This window comes from Puma concolor, chromosome B4, assembly GCF_028749965.1.
Source record: "Puma concolor isolate L17-30 chromosome B4, mPumCon1.1.hap2, whole genome shotgun sequence".
Taxonomy (NCBI): domain Eukaryota; kingdom Metazoa; phylum Chordata; class Mammalia; order Carnivora; family Felidae; genus Puma; species Puma concolor.
In genome coordinates this window covers 97,923,596-97,945,865 of record NC_141673.1, presented here as the reverse complement: position 1 = coordinate 97,945,865, position 22,270 = coordinate 97,923,596, and positions in this window count along the sequence as shown.

Below are 22,270 nucleotides of genomic sequence, written 5' to 3'. Positions count from 1 at the left end.
GAATTGTCTGTTTTGTGGCTACATCAAGAGGGTTGCTGGCGAGTATGATTCGCCATTGTATCCCCGAGGGCTAACACAGTGCCTAGAATAGAGCTAGAACACAGGGAATGTTTACTAAATGAAAACAAACAAAAAGACCAAATTTTCCCAAACCTATCAACACGTGCATTATCCATAATTGTGAAAATACCCTGCCTTGTTTCTTTCTTACTCCATACATGAAAAAAATACAAATTAAAGAAAATGAATTCTTAGAAAAATAGCAGAATATGGAATTTTTTACTTTTCCATGTACTACTATATTTTAAAAATTACAAACATCTAAATGTTAGATTCATATTTTAGTTTGACTTCAGTAAGTAGCATTCGGTATTGTTAATGCGCGTGTTTGAAAAAATCCTGGTCAAATACTAAGCATGACTAAAGTATTTCTTAATTTTAAAGACTCTAGTCTTTAAGTCACAAGGAGGACTTATTCTGGCGAAGACTGGCCATTGACTTCCTTACCCCACAAAATTATTATCATTGCCATTTACCATGTAGAAATGGATTGCAAGAAAAAAGATGAGAGGGCTTGAGCTCTTCAAACTCCAATCTAGTTCATCCTAAAGCCCTTTCTTAAAATATATGCAAGTATCCCCAACTTGCAAAGGTTCATGTTAAGCCATTTGCCTTCTACGAAAGACGTACATCAGTACCTGTTTTCACTAACAGGAAGAAATCCAAAGAGGATTTCGCTTCTGTGAAAGAAGGTGAAAAGCAAAGATAGTATTCAGTGCTTGTTTTGCACAAGTCATTGTAGAGGCAGAATGCACCCCAAGCAGGGAGAGTGGTCCTGCTAAGCTCCTTCCCTGAAAACTGTACTCAGCATCTCGGTATTAGGTTGCCATAGCTTTGAATTGTTTCTGTGAGCATCTGTGTTTTGTCTTGATTTATTTTGTGCATCTGTTAGCAAGATGTGTCCTAAGGTATCATAAAAGCCCAAGAGAGGCTGTTTTTTGGGTCTAGGAATGCTCAAAAAGTTTTCCGTATAAATAAAGGATAATTGTGTCTTCACTGTACGCCATTTTGCTTTCATAGAAACACTCTACATTCTGATAGCAGGGGAAACCTGTATATGTATATTCACCCCTGGAAAATAATTCCTAACGAACAGGTATGGTCTCCAACCTCTGAAGATTGGATACGTACTTACAGATGCATCCTGGGATTTCCTAGAATTCTGTGCGGGCATGGCTCCCAAAACTGCTCATCATTTTCATCCAAGGAAAGCAGTGAACAGCTGGTAATTCTTGGTATTGTGCTAAATAAATCTAGAGAGAATGATTTAGAACAAACAAGCTCTATGTTGTTTTAACAATCATAACTAGAGAGGGGTGCGGGGTGGCTCAGTCAGTTAAGTGTCTGACTTCAGCTCAGGTCATAATCTCACGGCTCATGGGTTCGATCCCCACATCGGGCTCTGTGCTGACAGCTCAGAGCTGGAGCCTGCTTTGAATTCTCTCTCTCTCTCTCTCTCTCTCTCCCTCTCTCAAAAATAAAATAAAACTTTTAAAAAAATTTTAAATAGTCATAACTAGAGACCAGCTTGGTTCAGATACACATAATCTTTCATTCCCTCACTCACTTGTTAATTCCCATACTCACTTAGCACATATTTTCTAAGCACGCACTATGACAGACAAAGTGCTACATTATGAGTTTCCAGTGTTGACCAAAATGAAGTTTACACTAAGGTTTTCTTTCATGTGATGTTAAATAATTTCTTTCACTATCATTTCCTTTGTAAGAAAATGTCATTTTTTTTAAATTTGAGAATAAGTGGAACAAACAAAAACTGAATTGTGATCTAATTGTTGACAGCAATCATTTTTAAGCAATGACTGTCTCGATCATGAAAATAAAAGCCACTCTGTTCCTAGTATGAAGGGCCTTAGAACTTCCACAACTTTCGGAAGGGCTGAAGCGTTGCGGGGGTGAGAGGGAAAATCCGAGAGACTCCATTGAAGATCTCAGAATCCAGCCTGAAAGCCAGTGATTCTTGGGAACTCTTGCAAAGTCACTGGAGTCACAAGATCTCTAGGAGGTGCTCAACCATTCAAGGCTACAGCCAGGTTTGGGGAGACGTAAAGCTTACGCAATTTAGACAGCTCTCTTTAAGAAAAAAATAATGAACGCGAATTTGCTAAAGCCACCCTCAGTATCTTAGAATGGGCCCATGCAAGAAAGGAGCCCTTCGGTCTCGACTTTATTAGCTTCAAAGTGTGTCCACCCATACTACCTGTCTTAATCAGCAACATAGATGCTGGAGTTCAAGTTTAGGTGTAAGCAGCTTTGAACTTCCATCTGTCCGTGCATCTTCCTGTAACTAACTTTGGAAAACAGTGGCATCCTTCTCTTCTGCCTTCTCAGTCTTGAACTAAATCTTGAACTAGTCTCACTGACAGATTCCAACCTGGAACCATTCAGAGAAGGAAATTCTGGGAAATGTAGTTCCTGCCTTTGAAAAGGCTCAGAATAATGCTGGGTTGCCAAGAGACTATCCCGCATATCACCCTAGGGAGGAAAATACCATCAATTGACTAAAGGAGATTAAGGAGAGTTTAAGCCATTCAAGGAACTAGAGCTTTAAAGTATGTAAGCATTGATATATTAGCACATCTGACACCAGAAAAACAGTGAAGTGCTCATCTAAACCTGATGAGGGGGGCAAATGGTCAGTTTGGAATAAAAAAGTAGATGAATCAGAGAGCAAAGATTCTTCTTTTTTTTTAATTTTTATTCATTTTTTGAGAGACAGAGAGAGACACAACATGAGCAGAAGAGGGGCAGAGAGCGAGGGAGACACAGAATCCGAAGCAGGCTCCAGGCTCCGAGCTGTCAGCACAGAGCCCGATGCGGGGCTCAAACCCACAAACGGTGAGATCATGACCTGAGCTGAAGTTGGCCATTTAACCAACTGAGTCACCCAGGCTCTCTGAGAGCAAAGATTCTTCTTGGTCTCCAGCAGTGTTCTCCTTCCAGGGGAGGAGATACCCTGACTCCCTTTGGCATTCACTAATACCTTCATACATTTACTGACTGTTCCCATTAGGAGCTAGGGTGCAAATCAAGACCACAAGGGCCCCTGTATTCAAGGAGCTGTTGGGCTAGACCAGCACTGTACCACTGAAATATAATTTGAGCCCCAAATATGAGGCATGTATATTTTTTAAGTTTTCTGGCAGCCACACACACACAAAAAAAGCAAGTAAAAAGAAACATTAGATTGATGTTAATACATTTTACTTAACCTGATATATCCAAAATATGTATTTTTATTTCAACATTTAACCAACATAACATTATTAATTCTCTATTTTACTCTCCCCCCCCCCCTTTGTTACTGTCTTCAAACTATGGTGTGTATTTTAAACTCAAAGCACTTCTCAATTTGGACTTGCCTCAGTTAAAGTACTCAGGGTGGGGGTGCCCAGGTGGCTCAGTTGGTTAATCATCCAACTTTGGCTCAGGTCATGATCTCACAATTTGTGAGTTCAAGCCCCGCAAGGGGCTGTCTGCTGTCTCCCTTTCTCTGCCCCCACCACAAAAGAAATGAATTGACATTTAAAAAAACAATGAAGTACTCAGTGTAGTTAGCGGATACAAGTATTCTAGGCAAGGAGAAGTTTTTCTTTTTTTTTTTTTTAAGTTTATTTATTTAACTTTTGTAATCTCTACACCCAATGTGAGGCTCAAACTCACGACCCTGAGATCAAGAGTTGCATGCTTTTCTGACTGAGCCAACCAGGTGCCCCTAGACAAGGAGAAGTTTAGCCTGAATAATTCTCCAGAAGGCTAGTATAAAAAAATCCTGGCCTTGAACTCTATCATGCATCTGTCTGTGGTAACCCATTAAGATAATGTTACCTATCAGGCTCCCTTGAGCTTCCTTATGACATAGAATACCCAAAGAATTTACATGAACCATAACTTCATGATTCTGAATAGTTCTATGACAGTGTCACTGATAAGTTCTAGAGCACGTAAATAAAGTTAATTTACAAGATCCTTTCCTTGCCACCACTGCTCTTGTAAACACTCACTTTTATCTTTTTTTTAATGTTTATTTATTTTTGAGAGAGAGAGAGAGAGAGAGAGAGATCATGAATGGGGGGGAGGAGCAGAGACAGGGGGACAGAGGATCTGAAGCGGGCTCTGTGTTGACAACAGTGAGCCTGATGTGGGGCTTGAACTCATGAACCAGGAGATCATGACCTGAGCCAAAGTCAGACACTCAACTGACTGATCCATCCAGGCACCCCTGCACTCTTCTTTTAAAATATATATTGTCATACCAAGGTGAAGATATAGTCTAGGATTTCTTCTTTTTCATTAAGAGAACTAAGGGTAAGGTAGGGAATTGCCTTTACCCTCTCCTAAGGGAAACTGGACTTAGGATTTGGAAAATGTTGCTCCTCTAGATCTGAGATTATTGAGAGGGGAGAAGCAATTACTGAGAAATGGAAAAAGCAAGTTTAAAAAAACCTGATTATTTCAACATACTTTTTTATATAAAAAATACTTTTTTTAACAAAAACTTACTTTTTCATAAAAGTAAGTTTACTTACAACATACTCTTTTTGTATAAAAGTGACAGCTTCTCAAAGACTTTGTTGCATTTGTTTGCTTCTGTTGTTTTTTTCTAAACTACTCTTTAATTATTGGGATAGATTCTTAATGTTTCTCTAAAGATTAGCAAATTGGTATACTTTTGGTTGAAGAACTTAAACAGATCGTCTGATAAATAAGAACTGGAAATAAATATTAGAAAGTATTCATTTCAGGGGCGCCTGGGTGGCTCAGTCAGTTAAGCATCTGACTTTGACTCAGGTCATGTTCTCACAGTTCGTGAGTTCGAGCCCCACGTTGGGCTCTGTGCTGACAGCTCAGAGCCTGGAGCCTGCCTCAGCTTCTATGTCTCTGTCTCTCTCTCTCTGCCCCTCCCAGGCTCATGCTCTGTCTCTCTCTCTGTCTCTCTCTCTCTCAAAAATAAATAAACATTTAAAAAAAATTTTTTTAAGAATTTAATCATTTCAACCCCACTCATTTTACAAATGAGAATCAGAGGTATTAACCAACTTTCTCAAACTAATTCACCTAGTAAGTGGTAAAACTAAAATCAAAACCTGAGTCTCTTTACACTAGTCAAGTACTGTTTCTACTACACAATTCTGGTTGAAAAAAAAAATCTCCATTGCTCTGACACTGGGGCTAATGGTGTTTCAACTCTCCTCTTTGATTAAGAATTAGAATCTGGTAAAATGTAAGAAGCATGCATAGAAATCTGTAAACACTCTGAATTCCCCTCAGAAACGGAATCAGCTTGGGGCACCTGGGTGGCTCAATCGGTTAAGCCTCCGACTTCGGCTCAGGTCATGATCTCACTGTCTGTGAGTTCGAACCCCACGTCAAGCTCTGTGCTGACAGCTCAGAGCCTGGAGCCTGCTTCAGATTCTCCGTCTCCCTCTCTCTCTGACCCTCCCTGCTCATGCTCTGTCACTCTCTCTCAAAATAAATAAAGATTTGGGGCGCCTTGGTGGCGCAGTCGGTTAAGCGTCAGACTTCAGCCAGGTCACGATCTCGCGGTCCGTGAGTTCGAGCCCCGCGTCAGGCTCTGGGCTGATGGCTCAGAGCCTGGAGCCTGTTTCCGATTCTCTGTCTCCCTCTCTCTCTGCCCCTCCCCCATTCATGCTCTGTCTCTCTCTCTCTGTCCCAAAAATAAATAAACGTTGAAAAAAAAATTTTTTTAAATAAATAAATAAACAAATAAAGATTTAAAAAATTAAAAAAAAAAAAAAGAAATGGAATCAACTAATGGGGTACCTGACTAGCTCAGTCAGTAGACCATACAACTCTTGATGTCCCCGTTTCAAGCCCCCATGTTGGGCGTGGAACTTACTTTAAAAAAAAAAAAAAAAAAAAAACTCAACTGAGAAGGCTCTCTGGCCACTAGAAGATGTGCATCTTTCCAGTGGGAACCCCTAGAGAGGAAACCAAACAGCTGTGTGCAATTTTAGTTTATAGCGTTTGGAACTAACTCCCTAAAACAATGCATGAAATATATTCTCGTCTTCCTGAAAAAGCTTTCTTCTGTCTCTTTCCACACAGATTACTTTTCTTTTTTTCCTGTTTTAATGACTTCCTCCATTCCTTTTCATCTTCTTCATTACTTCCCTTTATATCTTTACTTGTTCAAGAGCAACACAAAAAATAAAAAACAAAACAAAGCAAAAACAAAAAAATGTATGTCATTCAGAAATTAAGTCTCATGGCCATGGCTCAAGCTTGCACTCTCTCTCAAAATAAATAAATAAACTTTTAAAAAAATGAATAAACAGGGGCGCCTGGGTGGCGCAGTCGGTTAAGCGTCCGACTTCAGCCAGGTCACGATCTTGCGGTCCGTGAGTTCGAGCCCCACGTCGGGCTCTGGGCTGATGGCTCAGAGCCTGGAGCCTGTTTCCGATTCTGTGTCTCCCTCTCTCTCTGCCCCTCCCCCGTTCATGCTCTGTCTCTCTCTGTCCCAAAAATAAATAAACGTTGAAAAAAAAAATTAAAAAAAAAAATGAATAAACATAAAAAAATTTTTAAAAAGAAAGAAATGAAGTCTCATGGGATATCTAATCTAAACTCTTGTCTAGGAGACCTAATACCTTATGGTTTTTTGTTTTGGGGTTGTTGTTTTGTTTTGTTTTTTGAGGGGGGTGTTTTTTGTTTGTTTTTGGTTTTGTTTTTTTGTTGTTGGTGGTTTGTTTTTGTTTTTGGTTTTGGTGTTGGTTTTTGGTAGATATGACAGTTCTGGGAAATAAATCCTCAACCAGTAAAAGAAAAAAAGGGAAAGTACCCTATAGATCTCTTCCTCAGTTTTTGCTTTTCAAAACCCCTTCTCCTCTCCTTTTTAATTTAAATTCTTCCTCTTGGTCAGACGCCATTAGCATCTGTAACTGCTCCCTGTAATGATCTATTTCATTTTTGTTATTTGTTTGTTTTAAATTTATTTATTTATTTTGAGAGAGGCAGAGAGAGAGAGAGAGAGAGAGCACACATGTGTTCCCGCACACCCACAAGGTAGGGAGGGGAAAAGACAGAGAGAGAGAGAGAGAGAGAGAGAGAGAGAATCCCAAGCAGGCTCCATGATGTCAGGATGTCAGCACAGAACCTGACTCATGGCTCAGTCTCACAAAGAGTGAGACATTGGCCTGAGCCAAAATCAAGAGTCAGACGCATAACCAACTTCACCACCCAGGTATCCCAGATCGATTTCATTTTTGGAGACACCAGCTTAATTTTACTGTGATACTCCCCCAACGTGGGAACTTTGGTATAGAGAACAAGAACGAGAAGATTTGTGAGGGTACGGAAAAAACTAGGGACACCTGGATGGCTCAGTCGGTTAAGAACCAACTCTTGCTTTCAACTAGGGTTATGATCTCACAGTCGTGAGATTGAGCCCCGCATCAAGCTCCACACTAAACATGGACCCTGCTTGGGATTCTCTCTCCTCTCTCTCTGCCCCTTCCCCACTTGTGCATGCACCTGCACACACACACTCTCTCTCTCAAAACAAAACAAAACAAAAATGATAAAAACCTAGCTTGTAATGAAACCACAAGAGAGGAAGACTAGTCACGCACCATCAGACTTTTGACTTCCATATGATAAGTTCACAGTGTTAAAGAAGAAAAAAAAAAAAACATGTCTATACACAAAATTACCATGAAGGAGCAATGTTTGCTAGTGTAGATCTGAGCGTATACTTATTTTGATATTATGAACTAAACTTATAAGCAAGGAGAGTAATAGCTACCTCTTCCAAACATTTAGATCTCTAGAAATCTGACTGCACCCTGAGCAAACTGCTTCTAGTCCTCTGCTTTCTTTTCCTTTTTCAGGTAATCTCTGTAGCCAAAGTAGAGCCCAAACTCACAACCACGAGATCAAGAGTGCTCTTGATGCTCTACCAACCGAGCCAGCCAGGCACCCCATCTAGTCTCCTTCTTTTAATTCTGCCTTTACCTGAATTCTTTGCATCCATCACTATTCGTCTTAGTCTTTTATTCAGCGTAGGATGTGGGGGAATGTGAACTTGAGCTACAACAAAGAGTTGAGTGATGGCGTGAAGTGTGGGCAGAGCACACACTCCAGAGAGGACTTCTGTTCCAGTCAAATCCAGGTGATAAAACACCAGTTAAGCACTTCCCTATAGGCCTTTCACAACAAGTCAAGATTCTATCTAACCACCAGCTTCCTGCCCACAAAGGTTGTCTTTAGAACCTTCCCAAGTAGGGACCACCTCAAAGTCGTTTTGTCACATGATTAAATTTGAACAAAAATAAGTACAGTAAAACCTTGAATTGTAAGTTGTTCTGTGAGAGTTCTGCAAGACGAGCAAACATTTCTAACAAATTTTAACTTGATAAACGAGTGATGTCTTGCAACGGGAGTAGTACATGATGCTGAAAGCCACATGATCACAACCGAGCCAATAGTTCTCGATATTCGCTTTGATATACAAGTGCTTTGGATTACAAGCATGTTTCCGGAAAGAATTATGCTTGCAAACCAAGGTTTTACTCTATTATGACAGGATAACTGTGTCCTAACTAGATAGTATTTTACTATAATATACAATTACATACAAGCTTATTGCAAATTTCCAGAAACACATCCACCTAATACTGTTTTGCTTTGAGTCATGAAATATATTGTCAAAAATAGTTTTCATAAAATAATCTTAACTTTATTTGTATTCCTGGTTAAGCAACTTACAGTGATTTTCAACATCTTGGCTCTCAATCTAGTTTCTTCTTCTCTTTGGCTTTTTATGCCATTTAACATGGAAAGGAGTATTAAGTAAACAAGTGGTTTCATTGGTAAAGATGGAGTAATTTTAGAGTTTTTTAAGATGAAAGCTGAAGTTTTAGAATGTAAAGTTATACCACACTAGGAGTCCCCACAGTGAGAGTTACATGGAAAATGAAAAAAAAAAAAACAAAAACAAAAACTCAGTGTTATGAAGTATCAATAGAAAAAACTTAAATTCAGCTAAGCTAATTTTAAAAATATATATATAGGGGCGCCTGGGTGGCGCAGTCGGTTGAGCGTCCGACTTCAGCCAGGTCACGATCTCGCGGTCCGTGAGTTCGAGCCCCGCGTCGGGCTCTGGGCTGATGGCTCTGAGCCTGGAGCCTGTTTCTGATTCTGTGTCTCCCTCTCTCTCTGCCCCTCCCCCGTTCATGCTCTGTCTCTCTCTGTCCCAAAAATAAATAAACGTTGAAAAAAAAAATTTAAAAAAAAAAAAAAAAAAAATATATATATATATATATATTGCAAGAATTAAGTGGAGAGGTTTTGTTTGTTTTCTGAGGAAGTTACTTTTGTTTTGGCCATGGTTGGGGTTGATAATTTGTGTGTATGTGTTTATATGTATTATAGTAATTATTATTTTGCCATTGTGAAGAAAAAAAAACACTGCTAAGCTAAAAACATGTCTTTGAGATGATTGTCAATATGAAGAAGTATGTTATAGTAAAGGCATATGTTATGCTGTTTGTCTATGGCTATGCCTATTCTCCTGTATCTTAATTCTAGGACTTTCTATTCAGATTCAACGTTCATAATCTATAAGTATAATGAAATTAAATGTTGTCCTAAAGCTAAAGAATGGAACTGGACTTTTATTTTATTTTATTTTATTTTATTTTATTTTATTTTATTTTATTTATTTTTTAAGTAGGCTCCACACCCAGCGTGGAACCCAACACAGGGCCTGAACTCACCACTCTGAGATCAAGACCTGGGCTAAGATCAAGAGTTGGATGCTTAAGCAAATGAGCCAGTCAGTTGCCCCAGAACCTGACTTTTAAAGGAACCCATTATCAGGTCCTACGAAAGAAGAATAATGGCATTTTATTTGTATTTCATTAATGTATAAAAATAGTAGGCAGCTATTTTTTTTTTTTAATCTCTAACAAGAGTAAACCAAAGAACACAAGTGAAGTTGTACCAAGAAGGATCTCGGTTTCATGGTATCTAACCCTGAGATGTTGAGAAATTTAATCATGTGACAAAATGACTTTGAGGTGTTCCTGTTTGGGAGGGTTCTAAAGACAATCTTTGTGGGCAAGAGGTTGTTTGGGAGTTGGATAGAGTCTTGACTTCTGTGAAGGGCCCATGGAGATGTGCTTAATTGGCATTTTATTACCCAGATTTGACAGGAGCAGGAATCTGCTTGGAAGGTGATGTACACTTCACTCCATCACTCAACTCTCATTACTCTCATCACTCGTTATAACTCAGGAAATAAGATTCATTATGGCTGCTCAACAAGTAGGACTGGGCACACCTTAGCCTTAGTTTCTGATCTCAATGTATTCTGGTCCCTTAAGATTAGTTGGCACTTTCTCGACCTCTGTCACGACGGACACTTGTAAGCAAGCTATACATACCTCCAAAAATAGGCCACAGTGTTGTTTGAAATACAAGTCTGTCAAGAAGATGCTGAATTGGGATTATTGATGGCTATTCCTCCAGATGGGGACCAAATTCATATTGAGTGTCAGTTTTGTGATCAGGATCCCTCCTATTCCCCACTCAGACAAAAACTGGAAAGAAGAGACAAAAATACTCCCAGGTAGAGACTTTTTATTCCCTTCAGTGGACCTTTCCCTTTCCCCTTTTTTTTTTTTTTTTTTTTTTTGGCCCTTTTCCATTCTTATAATTTCGTTTGGTCTTGCCTCTAGTCCAGGTCATTTTTTTAATCCATCACATTCTCAGATATTTCTTTCGTTTGTAATCTGTAGCAGTGATGGTGGCACAATTACTTGAATACTATTAGGAAGCATCATTTATTCGGTATAGACCATAGTCTAGGAACTCAATGGTGGCCTCATCTTCATCATTTCTCATCCCTGCACCAGCTCCATAAGGTTGGTATTGTTATCCTAATTTTACAGATGAAGAAACCAAAACTGAAGAGCGGTCATAGACCTAGTGGGTCGGAGAACAGAGACTCAAACTCACGTCTTCCAGGATCTAAAGCCAGACCCATCTCTTCAACTCTGCGGAGATGCTCCTTCCCCTCTTATCCGTATCGCTTGTGTGAGGCTACCAGCTCCAGAAAGTAATCTGACGTTCATTCGGAGAGGCAAGTTTGTTTGAAAGTCATAGTTGAAGCCATGCCACTATATGATTACTTTTATCATCCCATATGCCTCCATTTCTATCAAACTCAGAGGCTCAGACACGTGAAAGTGAGGAGAGAGAGAGAATACATGGGGAGTGACATAAGTGACTAGGCCATGGCTGTTTTTTCGGTCTTTTTATATACTGATTTCCTTTATTTACATATTTTTTTTCTGGTTTCTGTCTTACATGGTAGGATTAGTCTCAATCTCCCCTTTGGCTCTAGTACCCCAACACAATTTTAATTTCCAGCATGATTTATGTAAATCAAGCTGCATGTTACTTACGTGGCAATGGAAGAATCAGAGAGAATTCTGACAAACTGGGTTTGTTTCTGTGATATTTTTTTCTTCCTTGTTCCAAGAAGAAAGCCAAGATTTTGGTAGTTAGCAGTCTGCAAGACTGACAACAGAAGCTGTCTCGGGAAGCCCTCTCTTTATATTGTAAAAACCCAAATCCGCTAAAGATAATGTGTGAAGGTGTTTCCACTGGAAGGGGAGAAGAGCTAGTATACTTGTAAAAAGATATGTAAAAACAGGAGCCAAGGCAAGAAGATTCTCAAGCCTGGGAAAGGGACAATAGTGTACTGTGGGTAGCTGGCACTGGGACCTACCCCCTCTAGTGCCCTCTGGAAGGACTTGGCAGTGTGGTAGCCTTCTGTAGGGTGAGCACATTTGGGTAGCATCATTTTCGTCTGTGTTCTCAACTCTGGTAAAAACTCCCAAGATTGGTACAACTCAGCCAAAGGGAGGGTTGGACGTTCTGGCAAACTTGGACAATGCCCATCCCAGCAGCAACCATGAAGACAATGTAGACTAAAGTTTGCTTTGTGTAATAAAGGTCTCGGGTGGGACGGACATGAGTGAGGAGGGGAGGCAGGTTAACGGATGAACTTCTGTGTGAATTCCACTAATGACGGAATCTCTTACAACTTTGATGGGATAGGTCCTTCAGATAAGATTACATGTATTTTTGTTTATCCCTTGGATCTATTCTCCACCTTTCTTTTCCCTGTTCTGTGCCCAAGGGGGCTAACCTTTCTGGGCAGCTTCTATAGTCTTCTTTGCCCCTAGATTCCAGTTGTGTCCAGCCATCGGGAGGCACTGGCAGGAGATCAGAGGAAGAGAGGAAAATGAATTGGGGTATTTCTTTCCAAGGATCCCTCCTTATGGGGTGACAGTCTCTTTACTGAAGGCAGCAGATCCCATCTGGTGGCTCTCTGGGTTGGATTCTGGCAACCATTCCTTCCCCTTACTCCCTCAAGCTTAAGATCTTTAGAAACTTCCCCATTCTTGTTAGCCCAGGGTGAGGGCAGCGTTGGGGGTGGGGGTGGGGGTGGGGGTGCAGGTGGAGATTCTGAAATATTTCTAATTGATTTCCCTTAATCCTACCTAAACGTTTTAAGTAGTTTCTTTTTTTTTTTTTTAAATTTTTTTTTCAACGTTTTTATTTATTTTTGGGACAGAGAGAGACAGAGCATGAACGGGGGAGGGGCAGAGAGAGAGGGAGACACAGAATCGGAAACAGGCTCCAGGCTCCGAGCCATCAGCCCAGAGCCCGACGCGGGGCTCGAACTCACGGACCGCGAGATCGTGACCTGGCTGAAGTCGGACGCTTAACCGACTGCGCCACCCAGGCGCCCCAGTAGTTTCTTTGTTAAATCTTTCTCAATTACTTTTTATCATGCCATCTTTTAAAAAAAAAATTTTTTTTTTAGCATTTATTCATTTTTGAAAGACAGAGAGAGACAGAGCACAAATGGGGGAGGGGCAGAGAGAGAGGGAGACATAGAAACAGAAGCAGGCTCCAGGCTCCAGGCTGTCAGCACAGAGCCCTAGGCGAGGCTCAAACTCACAGACTGCAAGATCATGACCTGAGCCGAAGTCAGCTGCTTAACTGACTGAGCCACCCAGGCGCCCCATTTCTACCAGAACACTTGATAATGTGTTAGGTGACTTCCCCCCCATACCTAAATATGTGGACTCATAATCCTTATATGTTGCTTCCCCCAGCCCCTGAATTATCTTGTACAGTCCATATCAGAGCTATGATAGATTATAGCTCTTTGCACTGAAGCCAGATTATTTTGAAGTTTTAGCAGTGAAAGTCCCACATCCTGGGCAATGCCTCAGTCCCAGTAAAATCAGGTACTTGACCAACCAACTTATTACTTTGATAATATACTCAGAAGTATAATATACTCTGGTATATACTCAGAGTATTCTCTGGTGTATACTCAGAAATCCTTTGTGATTTATGTCTAGTGGGCTATAAGGAGTCAGAGTTTGAAAATTACTACACAATTCTACATATAAGATTGTCCAGAAGACGATGAAGGAAATTAGGATAAATGCCACTCTGCCCAACAATTGTTTCAAGATTTTCATTTCAGAAAAAAAATTATTAAAAATTAAACCACTGCTTGAAGATTGAGGAGCTGTATTGTCAGAATCCCGGATACAAGGTGAAAATTATTCTCCAAGCCCGGGCCTGCCATTTGAGGCATGGTTTACCATGTTGGAGCAGATGAGAGAGCTAAGGAAAGGCCAGTTGGCTTGTGACGGGAATGATTACCAGAAACTGAGAGTGTTTTGAGGAGATACAATTTCTATCCCAAGAGAAAAGACAGTTGTACCCTTGATAGAGCTAATATTGAGCTGGCAGGAAGAACATGATCTATGGAATGTCTCATAAGGTCAATCTGAGGAGGCCACAAGTGCTCTGAATTAATGTGTCAGTGACTGTGGTTGAAGGTGCGAGAACTGGTTTCAGGGGCTTCAATCCAGAGAATGTGGTAGGCAAACCTCTTAAGTGTTGCCAGAAAGTTAGGGAAAGTTGGCTATATTTATAGTTAAGTTTGCAGACTGTTGTAAAGGAACCTGCCGTCGAAGCCTGAGGAAAAAGTGGAGCTGACCTACTTCGCACAAGTGTGGGCCGGAGAAAAGATGGGCATCTTTCTTGTGCAAAGTTTAACCTGACTGAACTCACTCCTTTTCCAAACTTCTCCCAGATAGTGAGGCTGGTGAAAAAAGAGGGAATAAGAGAAAGCTGTTTCCTTCCACAGCAGGGAGGTGGAGTTCAAGAACATGGGTCCTTTTCAGTTGATTGGCCCAACCCATGCAAGTGTAGATGGGGAATTAAAATGGCAGTTAAGGTCTCTGAATGCCAGCCACTTTCCAGAGTTTTAGATAAGCAGAGGTGATTACCTTTCTCCAGAACAAGCTTCTTCTTCTGAGAACAAGCTTCTGTGATGAGTGAATCCTGGCGCTCCCACCAAACTGCCGCAGACTTGAAGCTGCCATCAATATGGCAGCCTGAGGCACCCACAGAGAGCCTGTGCCTGGAAAAGGGTGGACCCCACAATGAGACCAGCATTGACCAGCATGCCAGTATTACGAATGGAGATCTGGTGCCATATTTCCCAGATTTTAATCTTACAAGCTATGGGACTTTAGAAAAGCTTACACCTTCTCTCTTACATTTCCTTATCTGAAGAACGGGGATAATAATAGTACTTATTTCATAAAATTGTTGTGATGATTAAATGAGATAAGATATATAAAAGTCTTAAAATGGAAATGTCACATGGAAAGTATTCCGTGAGTGTCTATTCTCTTCTTCATCAGAAGGCACACATTCATAAGATAGCTGTTTCTAGTTTAGGGTGTACACTCATTCTTTTTTTATTTTTTTTATTTTTTTATTTTTTTTAATTTTTTTTTTTTTCCAACGTTTATTTTTTTTGGGACAGAGAGAGACAGAGCATGAACGGGGGAGGGGCAGAGAGAGAGGGAGACACAGAATCGGAAACAGGCTCCAGGCTCTGAGCCATCAGCCCAGAGCCCGACGCGGGGCTCGAACTCACGGACCGCGAGATCGTGATCTGGCTGAAGTCGGACGCTTAACCGACTGCGCCACCCAGGCGCCCCACTCATTCTTTTTTTATTGTGCTTTTGAGGCAGATGAGCGCTCCATGATGGTATACACACTGAGTGCTTTTGAAGGAAAGGCTGAGATGTGCTTTGAAGTTCCCAAGGGAGCGCCAAAGGGGCCACTGTCATCTCAGGAGAGGCCACGCTCAATTGGCACCTCTTTTGCTTGACTCACCCTCCCTTTATGATCTTCTTTATGTGCCCCGTGAGTCAAATAACACCCGCTCCATGCAGTCTTCTCAGAAAATGGCTTATTAAGGGAGGTCTGGGTGGCTCAGTTAGTTATGTGTCTGACTTGGGCTCAGGTCATGGTCTCACAGTTCGTGAGTTCGAGCCCCACGTCGGGCTCCATGCTGCCAGCTCGGAGCCTGGGGCCTGCTTCACATTCTGTGTCTCCTCTCTCTCTGTTCCTCCCCCACCCATGCGCTCTCTCTCAAAATAAAGAAATAAACATTTAAAAAAAAGAGTGTGGGTTACAGAGCATTAGTCATATTTTTAAAAAAGAAAGAAAGAAAATGGGTTATTAGTTGTTATCAGAAAATTTTTCTCCACTAGAGAACTTCCTGTGTTTTATGTGGGAAATTTATTAAATGTGAATTTGAAAAAGGAGAGGTGCAATCTAAACCCTCATCAGATAATGAATGAAGGTCAAGGATAAATGAAGGAAATGGAGTGATATACCACCTTCCACTCTCCTCAGGCCTGTATGAATGTGAGCAGGAGATTCTGACCAAAAGGGTGAGAGGAAAAGGAGGGAGACGGTGCCTCTCAGGGTGAGGAGGCTTGGCTGAAGATTTGATTTGGGTGAGCTACTCACATTTCTTCTCACCAATAAACCCCGTGTGCTTCTGCCCTAAGCCCCTGGTAAATTGATTAAGCAAGACCATTAGATTGAAGTGACTTTAGTGCCTTAGTAACCTGCATAAGCAAACCAAAATCTAAGCTTGTAATGCCTAAAGTTTACGAAATTAAAACCTAAGAACAACAAATGACCATTAGCCAACTAGGCTTTCTCAAATAATGCAACCACTAAACCTATAGCCAATCAATTTTCTGGTCTTGCTCCTGTCTTCTCTATAAAATCCTTTCTCTTATTTCCTGTTGGTGGAGTTGCTCCTAAGCAGTTCTGATGTGGCCCTGGCCAATTTGAGTCAATTTTTGCTCAAATAAACTCTTTTTTTTTTTTTTTAATGTTTATTTATTTTTGAGAGAGAGAGAGAGAGAGTGAGTGCGTGGAGGAAGGGCAGAGAGAGAGAGGGAGACACAGAATCTGAAGCAGGTTCTAGGCTCTGAGTTGTCAGCATAGAACCCATGAACGGTGAGCTCAAACCCACAAATGAACACACAGAACAGTGCAGAGCTCGAACCCACGAACGGTGAGACCATGACCTGAGCCAAAAACAAGAGTCAGATGCTTAGCCAACTGAGCCACCCAGGTCCCCCTCAAATAAACACTTAAAATTGCTAATATGCCTCTGTTCATCTTTTTAGAATTCTGGTGTCAGTAGTGTGATTCTCTTCCCACACTCTTGCCCACCCTTGGGAGCGATGAGCAATATGCAGGCAAAGGTATTCACAGAGATCATGCTGGTCACTGCTTTCTTGTTGCATCTGAGAGTCACAAGTAAGTCCCTGTCAGATATATGAACTCTGTAGCTTTTTATTATTATTATTTGAGAGAGAGAGAGAGAGAGAGAGAGCATAAGCTGGGGAGAGGGGCAGAGGGAAAGAGAGAATCTTAAGCAGGCTCCATGCTTAGTGCAGAGCCCAACATGGGGCTCGATCCCATAACCTTGGATCATGACATGAGCCAAAATCAAGACTCTGACACTCAACCAACTGAGCCAACCAGGTTCCCCAAGCTTTCTAGCTTTTGCATTATGAGCTCCCAGACTTTGAGCATTTCTCTACTAGATTGGATCCAACTTAAACCAGACTAGGTCTGACCAAAACCAGACTGGTCCAGTGTGCGACCTCAGGTAAATAAAATTTTCTTTTAAGGAGAAAAAAGAGAGAGAGAGAGAGAGAGAGCAAGGGTTGCTGCTTCCAACTCCAAAGAGCCTAGGACTCCAGCTAATTATAAGTATAAAAATTATAAATCTAGAACTTTTGTTTGTCTGGACAACTGGGTTAACCTTGTGAAAGATAATCTTGAATTACAGTGGACAAAGTGGGAGACTTTTATTTTTTTCCTCTCCAGCCCCACAATGGGAGACTTTTAACCTAGATAAGCTTATCCATTTATAAGGTGCCCTAGAGAAAAAGGAGCCTCAGCCAAGAACTCAGAAGGGTAGAGGAAAAATTACTTTTCCTCCACCACAGTTTCTGATGATGCAGATGGGACCTGCTGGGTCACCCCACTGCTTCAGGAGATCCTGCATATGGGATCCTGGGAAAACTAGTAGAAGCTGGCAAAGGGCAAGAATTCTTACCAAAGTCAGCTTTCTGGATCTCTGTAGTGTCTGGTCAAGAGAGGAAGGTAAAATTTCACTTGTCTCTTCCTCTCCAAATTCAGGCCTTATGTATTTTGTTTTTTCAGTGCCCATTGGTGATCAATCCTTTCCCTTCCAAGGACAGCTATCGTTTTCTTGTTTGTCTCTTTTTGTGTCCTGAGAACTTGGATTTCCTTCTGTTGGGGCATGCAGTTGCTAGCTTTTGTACGTGCAGGTTTGAGGTCCCAAGAATATGGCGGGATAGAAATGTGGGTTTCACCCCATTTGTAGTAGTGTCCTACTGATTGTTGCCAGCTTTCATGGAAAATTATCCAGGTCTTTCTTTCTTTTGGTTATCTTTGTGAGTGGTTCTGGATCTTGGGAGGGCTACATCTTTTGCACCCTCTTTGGGTATGCCGCTTATGTCTGTGATTAAGCCATAAAGGCTTATTGGTTTTGGTTTTGAGTCATTTTAAAGTATACCTTTGGTTTAAAAGAAAAATGAAAAAAAAAATTTCTAAAAGGAGTTCAATACAGCTGGGACCATTTACTGTTTGTTCTGGCTAAAATTTGATAATAATGAGATATTTGAAAGGATTTTTTTTAATGTCTATTTATTTATTTTGAGAGGGAGAGGAAGAGAGAGGGGGAGAGAGTATCCCAAGCAGGCACCACACTCAACGCAGAGCACGATGCAGGGCTTGATCTCACAAACCATGAGATTATGACCTGAGCAGAAGTCAGGAGTCGGCACTTAACGGACTGAGCCACCCAGGCACCCCGAAAGGATTTTTTTAATGAGTCTGTGGTCAAAAGTTGGTCAACTTGGAAGCTGATATTCAGAGCCTGGCAGGAACTTTTTTTAAGGCCTCCTCTGGTAAGCTAACATGGAACAGTGTACTCAGAAGGAAAGAAAACATCCTGAAGGCATTGTGGAAGGATTTACTAAAACATTCCAAAGACCTGCAGCTCTAAATCTCTTGGTTTCCATCTTAGTTGGAAATCCTCTCCCTGATGTAAAGAAACAATTTGGATGGGTGGGTCAGCCCCTTCATATCTTTCAGGTTGCAACCAAATTCTCTGAGGAATTAAAACAAACAAAAAAAACAAACAAAAAAACTGTACTTGTTTTTACAATAATAGAAATGCAACACTGAAAGCAATTCAAAGCCTACCAATCCTTTTTAACAGTCCCCAAACCTTCCCTATTCATCTCCAAAGGCTTGTAGATATTGTAAAAGATCCAGACATTGGAAATAAAATACCTTCTTGGAGGAAACTTCCATCCTTTCTCTGTGCCTTTGAGATGTAAATTTTTGACCCAGTCTTCTCTAGGAACCCAAAGCCATCTCTTTGAAATGCAAACTTCAGAGAGATAACTCTTATCAGAAGGGGGGGGGGGAAGAAGTATTTGGAAATTAGGCGAATGAAATAGTCTTGAAAGTCTTCTTCATAAATATTAGTAGAAAGCTTAAGCTAAATGAGCAAGTAAACCTAACTCATTCCTTCTGCCAGAAACACAGTTTGGATCTCTTCTTTTATAAACTAATGATTTTTGCATTACTGCACCTGTCTCGTAGCTAAAATTTTTAAATATAAGCTATAAAATATGTTTGTGTCTGTCTGCATGTTTATGTGTGTGTAGATTTGTGATTTTTCTACCTGAGGACGGCATATCTTCAGAGTTATTGACATTAAATACAATGTAGATGTACAACGTCTGTCCTACCTGGGATCACTAAAAGTCTAATTCGCTCTTGTTATCTCATTACAGAATTTGTCAGCAAGAAGAATAACTTAAGAAGATAGCTGTTTAATGTCTTGTGACATTTTCATGAGTAATCTAAATGTAATAGTTTACGTGGGTGGCTCAGTCAGTTAAGTGTCTGACTTGGCTCAGGTCATGATCTCACAGTTTGTGGGTTCAAGGTCTGAGTCAGGCTCTGTGCTGACAGCTCAGAGCCTGGAGCCTGCTTCGGATTCTGTGTCTCACTCTCCCTCTGCCCCTTCCCCACTCGCGCTCTATCTCTCTCTCTCTTAAAAATAAATGAACATTAAAAAAAAAAAATTCAATGTAATTGTTTACAAGTCATTTCCAAAATCTTTTTGGTAACTTGAAACCTTAAAGCGATACTGTTAGGTTAAATGATGGATGCTCATTGAATATCTAGATCATTTCCAAATACAATAAAATTTTGAAAAGATTAATTACTGAACCATAGGTCTATCTACTTTCGGCTTCTTATTAGAAAGAAATGAAAGATGTTTGGTTCCATTAGTAAAAATGGCTGAGTCACACTGAAATGTTTACTATGAGGAAGAATGTACTTCTAGAAATCATGAAAAATATTTATAAATTTGCCAATCCAAAGAATGCAGGAATAACGAATAGTCCATAACTGCTTATTTCTTAGCTTTCACTAGAAATTAAGGTTTCTAAGGGTTAAGAATTCTGATCCATGTATGTAATTTAAAATACTGGAAATAATGCAGGGTAAAAGAGACTGTAGGAAAAGTAGGTAAGGAAAGTAAAATGTGTTTTCAGGCTAAGGAAAGGTATGCAAGGCATGCTTTCGTTCAGAGAAAAAGTGAATCATTTTGTCCTAAAGTAGAATGACTAGTTGTTCCAAACTGAGAAAGGAAAAATATAGGACAAAATCTGAATGGATGCAAAAACATTGTAGAAAGTTTATGGAAAAGGGAATCCTGGAAAAGAAATTTTACGTGTGGTCCAACTGGCCGTGATCGGAATGGATTTATTCAAGTTTTTAAAGAATGAGCCTTAGGGGCGCCTGGGTGGCTCAGTGGGTTAAGCGTCTGACTTCAGCTCAGGTCACAATCTTACAGTTCGTGGATTCAAGCCCCACATGGGGCTCTGTGCTGACAGCTCAGAGCCTGGAGCCTGCTTCATATTCTGTGTCTCCCTCTCTCTCTGCCCACCCCCCACTCACACTCTATCTCTCTGTGTCTCTCAAAATAAATAAATTAAATAATAAATAAATAAATAAATAAATAAATAAATAAATAATGTTAAAAACATTGGGGATCAGATCTAGGCCTTCTTTTTTTTTTTTCAAAAAAATTTTTTTTTTTTTTCAACGTTTATTTATTTTTGGGACAGAGAGAGACAGAGCATGAACGGGGGAGGGGCAGAGAAAGAGGAAGACACAGTATCGGAAACAGGCTCCAGGCTCTGAGCCATCAGCCCAGAGCCTGACGCGCGGCTCGAACTCACGGACCGCGAGATCGTGACCTGGCTGAAGTCGGACGCTTAACCGACTGCGCCACCCAGGCGCCCCTAGGCCTTCTTAAAAAAAGAAAGAAAGAAGTGATGATATAAATACACAGGACAAACTCGTGGTAAACAGAGGGGAGAGGAGTACAGAAATGAACAAAATAGGTGAAGGGGATGAAGAGGTAACAAACTTCCAGTTACAAAATAAATAAGTCACAGGGCTGACACAGTATGGGGAATATAGCCAATAATAATGTACTAACTTTGTATGGTGACCAGATGGTAACCACACCTATCGTGGTGAGCATTTCACAACACATATAAGTGTTGAATCATTATGTTGTGCCCCTGAAACTAATACAACATTGTATGGCAACTGAACTTCAATTCCAAATTTTAAAAATTTAAAGATATTACTATTAAAGAAAAAAGAAGTGATAAGAAGGATCATAAACTTTCTTAGCTTATAGGTGTAGGGGTATTTGTTACTAAGAAAGGTATTCTAGAAGTTGAAGTTCATGGAAATTTGTCAATACCTCTTTGTCCAATTAATGCCCTTAAATTATTGTATACCATGGAAAATAACTACGTTTCCTTATTAGATGAAGTCTCACCAGATCTTTAACCAGGGCTGTTTTTAAAGTCTTTTTGTCACTAACAGACAGTTACTGTTTTGCCTTGATAATTTTGTAAAAGTGCTTTATCTTTAGAGTGATTTGTGGAAAGACCTCGAATACGTACTCCACGATACGTGGAGTTTCTGATATTTTGAGATCATGTCACTGGACTGGGCGAGAATTGTCAGAACTCTGATGGAAAAACCGGATTCAGGCAGAACAGGAATTAATAGCATGAGATTTAGTGAGCTGATGAGGATAATCATAATTTTTAATGACTTTATGTTGGAAACATTGCTGGCTCTTTAATATTTTGGTTTTCCAAGTTTGAGGAAACTCTTTTCTCTTCAGCTATCTACGACTTACAGCAATTTCATAAAGTATACCTTTATAAACAGAATGGAAACATTTATTTTTTTCTCCCTACATGTTCCCTCCAGAATTTGGGTTACCTCTGTTAGAAATAGGGGTGCCTGCAGAGACAAAAATTATGTTTCAATGGAAAACTATAGCATAACCACGTAAGCATGAAATTCTATTCTTATTCATTGTCTTTGAGGTTTTGTTATCTGCCTGTAAATTAGACTGCATCCTGAACTTTTCTGGTTTCTTCAAATACATGTCTATGACTCTCTAAGCTAACATTTTCAATTTCCTCCCACCCTTCTGACTTAGAATCACTGGCAACAAAGACTACCCTGGAACTTCTTTGGAAGGGAGCCTCCAAAACACCATACCAGGTCACTACCTCGTTGGCAGCCAAACTTCAGGGTCTTAACTTGTGTACACATCTCCGAACCTAAAAAGAGCTCCCGCAGACTCTTAGATCTG